Here is a 4339-nt window from a genome sequence, read left to right as displayed (position 1 = left end):
AATGATAATCATCTAATCACAAAAGGGTTTGTGTTGGAAAGGACCTTTAAAGCTCATCCAGTCCCACCTTTCTGTAATGAGCAGGGACATCTTCAACTAGACCAGGTTGCTCAGAGCTCTGTCCAACCTGACCTTGAGTGTTTCCATGGATGGGGCATCTCCCACTCCTCTGGGTAACCTGGGCCAGTGTTTTACCACCCTCAGCATCAAAAATTCCTCCCTTCATACTGCTGGAGTAGGAATTCTCTGCCCTGGTGTAGCTCAATCCAGCCCTTCTGCATGAAGATCCCTCCCTAAATGAGCTCCTCTAGAGCTCAGGAAAGAAACAAAACCACCCCAGGTCTCCAGCACTGAGTCATTCATCTCCATAGCTACTACAGATCCTCATTTGCTCCACATCTTCAGAACCTCCAGGGCTTGAGATGAATGACAGAACATTAGCAACAGGCAATTCATTAACATGAGATGCAGGCCAAAAATTCCCATTGAAGCCTTTCTGGCTTGGTTGCCTCTGATAGGAGAGGAAATTGGGGGAGGGAGGGAGAAATAATCATTGTTTTGGTTAAAATAAAAAGCAAAATCTCTCTCTGGTGAAGAAATGAAAAACTGGGTTTCACAAGATTGTGTCTCTGGGGAAGATGAATCACCTCACTACCCATTTTGACACACTGCAAAGGGGGTGAAATGTTATATATATAATATATATATATACATAATTGTATATTTATATATCATTTTATATTTATATATAATTTTATATTTATATTTTATATACTTTTTATACTTGTATATATTTTATATATCTATTTTATATTTCTATATCTTTTTTTATCAGTGAATAAAGGTAAGAAAAGGAGAAGAATGCAAGAAAATGAAGAAGAAGGGGCAAAAAAATACCCAGGAAACACCTAAATCTGATCTTTTTCCATCATTTTCAAATAGAAATGGAGAACGTTCACTCCTTCTTGCATTTTTGCCAAATGTGCTTTTAATAATTCCACTCCCACCAGTAAATGTCATTATCTGCACATTCTGTCACCTTCTCTCTCTGGTCCTTGACCCCCAGGGTCAACCTCAGCTCCCTCCATCCTTTGGGGTGGGAGTGAGAAGGGCTCTGCCCAACCCTTCCAGGAGTTCAGGGGCACAATCCCCTCCCAAGCACTGGTGTCACCAGGGTCACCTCTGTGCCCCATACAGATAAACCCCTCAGTGATGCCACCAGATCCTCCTCCAGGTAACTGAAGAAGAAATGCTCCATTCAGCAGCAACAGGAGCTTTCCAAGGAGCTGCAAAGCCCCCAAGGCTGGGTCCTGACTCTGATCTAGAAGTCAGGTCAGCCACATAAACCTAGTTTTCCTAGTTCCTGAAGGATGTCCTGGTCCTTACTTGGTCCCCAGGCCACCATGAGAAGCAGGACTGTAGAGAAGAAGGGACAAAAGGGAGATGAAACCTGCCCCTGTAGCACTGCTTGGGCAACACATGCTTTGGGGAGGGAAACTGAGGCAAGAAACATGGGGCAGGAACCTGTGTCACACCAAGGCACACCTGGTCACAGTGGTGGCTTCCAGCACCTCAACCTCAGAAGAACAACAGTGAACAGGAGAAGGAAGCCCTGGAGATGCACCCTGATGCTTTATGTGGGCTCAGGTAGGACACAGGGCACCTCTGACTCAGTTTCCCCACAGCCAAAGAGGAACAGACCCAGGGCAGGAACTGACCAGCAGATGCCACCACCCATGACTTGATCACCTTCAAACCTACTTGCTCCTCATGGCTTCAAACCAGACGTTGCCCAGGGAGTCACTTAACTTTTGGAACCCATTAGGAATGAGCACGACCTCTCACTCCTTCCCTTGGCTTGCCAAGGGGGTATATTTGGGAATGAGTCCATAAATCAATCCTATACATAAACGTGTCATAAACATATACAAAGATAAATATTAATAATCTCAAAATTAGGACTATTAAGAAAAACAATGAAAATGGCATGAATAATGTAAATATAAACCATTCCTGTTTATTGCTATGCAATAGACATGCTCAGCCCTGCCAGAGCTGCTCTGGCCCTGCTGAAGGCTTCTTCATCTTCATCACCAGCACAGACACACGGTCATTGCAATATTCATTTGTCTTGGTAAAAAGAGGTTAAAAAGAAGTGTGACCAGCAGGGCCTCTGCTCTGCTCTGCTGAGACCCCCCTGCAGGGCTGGGAACAGCTCTGGGGTCCCCAGCACAAGAAGGACATGGAGCTGTTGGAGAGAGGCCAGAGGAGGCCCCGGAGATGCTGGGAGGGCTGGAGCAGCTCTGGAGCCAGGCTGGGAGAGTTGGGGTGTTCAGCCTGGAGAAGAGAAGGCTCCAGGGAGAGCTGAGAGCAGCTTCCAGTGCCTGAAGGGGCTCCAGGAAAGCTGGGGAGGGGCTTGGGACAAGGGCAGGGAGGGATGGGAGCAGGGGGAAGGGTTTCCAGCTGGCAGAGGGAGCTGGAGCTGAGATGGGAGGGAGAAATTCTGGGCTGTGAGGGTGGGGAGAGCCTGGCTCAGGTTGCCCAGAGAAGCTGTGGCTGCCCCATCCCTGGGGGTGTTGAAGGGCAGGTTGGATGGGGCTTGGAGCAGCCTGGGCTGCTGGGAGGTGTCCCTGCCCATGCAGGGGGTGGGACTTGATGATCTTTAAGGTCCCTTCCAACCCAAACCTGCCTGGGACTCTGGGATCCTATGATAAAAGGGAATGCCTCCCATCAGCATGGACTTCCCTGATGACCTTGGGCTACCTGCTTACTCTGTTCCATGCTCCATTCCCTGGCCTGGAAAGAATACTCAAGGGGGACAGAACAAGTTTAAAAATCATTACCAGTGAGCTCTCTGGTTTCACTGAGGAACTGTCTCCCAGCCTTGGAGCATCACATTACACTGATTTGCAGTGGTGGCACAGGACTGTGAGGACATCTCCTCCTGCTCTCTGCTGCTGAGGAGCCTTCACCTCTGTACAAGCCCAGCAGAAGCCATGGAGGACAAGCCCCATCTGAGCTACCCTTGCTCCTGGCTGGCAAAATGTCACCAGGAGACAAATTTTGGCTTCTGGGTGGCCCAAAAATGTTGCCCCAATAGGCTGTGGTGTCTCCATCCTTGGAAATGTTCCAAACCCACCTAGGAAGGGCTCCTGTAAGTAGCAAGGTTCTTGATAGTAAGAAGGATTTGGAGAATTGGGTTTTAAAAAGAACCCAAACAATCAACAGCACTGAAAAAAAGATGCCTAATTTGATGAGTAAATGAGAACAATTAGCCACAACATCACTTCTGCATTAATGAAGAGGTGCTTATGTTCCCAGGCTGAGCATCAGAGCAAACACTTCACTTCCAATGTGCTGCAAGGAAGGAAAGCCATGGAAATGGGAGAGCAGATGAGGATCCAAGGGAAAAGGAAGCCCTAAGGGTGTCCTGAAAGATAAGGAGCAACCCAAGGGGGGCTGAAGCCTTCTTGTTCTTCTTGGGGTGAATATCCCAGTGACCCAACCCTTTTGCTTGGGGAGGAAACCCAGCCCAGCTGCCTGGAGGAGGCAGGAGGGATGGGAAGGTGAGCAATCTGCATTTAAATATGCAAGCAAATAAGCCTAATTATCCCTTGCTGCAGTGGAAGAGAACACAACAACAGCTCTCCAGCTCTAGGACAGCTTTCTGCTGTAGTCCTGCCATTGCTGACATGATCCCAGACAAAAAAACGCAAACAAATAGGAGTCAAAAATCACATCAAACCAGTGGGTCACTTCTGGAAAAACCCTTTCCCCCCACCCTCCAAAAAACCCCTGGCTGTTGTCTCACATCTCAGCTGATCACCCCAGTCACACCTGGATGCACCTGAGCCCGAAGCTCATCCCTCCCATCCCCAGCAAGAGCCCCAGACCTGAGGATGGAATGAGAGCAAACAGCAAAAATCTCCCTGCCTGGAATTGTGTCCCACATGGGGACAAGGGAAAAGCTGATGGTCAAGGTCCCTGGTGCCCAGCCCAGCACCAGCAGGACACAGGACTCACAACCCACCTTCATTTTAAACCTGCATGACTTGACTACTGGTTGGATGGCAGGTGTCCCCTCTAAACCCCCCACCCACCCCACGGGGAGGCAAATCCAGCTCATCATGGCATCAACACCTGGGGGAGAAGCCCAAAAAAGGGCTGGGGTGTCACTTTCCTCACAGCAAACCCCAGCTTTGCCCTCTGCCACCTCCACTCCAGCCCCGGGCAGAGGTGGCTTCTGCCAAAAGAAAGCTCTGGAAAAACCACAATGGCAGCAAAACCTCCTTGCAAACATAGGTGTGGGGCTCCCAACCTCCCCCCCCAACCCCCCCCC

This window comes from Chaetura pelagica, unplaced genomic scaffold (genome assembly GCF_000747805.2).
Source record: "Chaetura pelagica isolate M959 unplaced genomic scaffold, ChaPel_1.0 scaffold430, whole genome shotgun sequence".
Lineage (NCBI taxonomy): Eukaryota > Metazoa > Chordata > Aves > Apodiformes > Apodidae > Chaetura > Chaetura pelagica.
Note: the sequence above shows the minus strand (reverse complement) of the source record.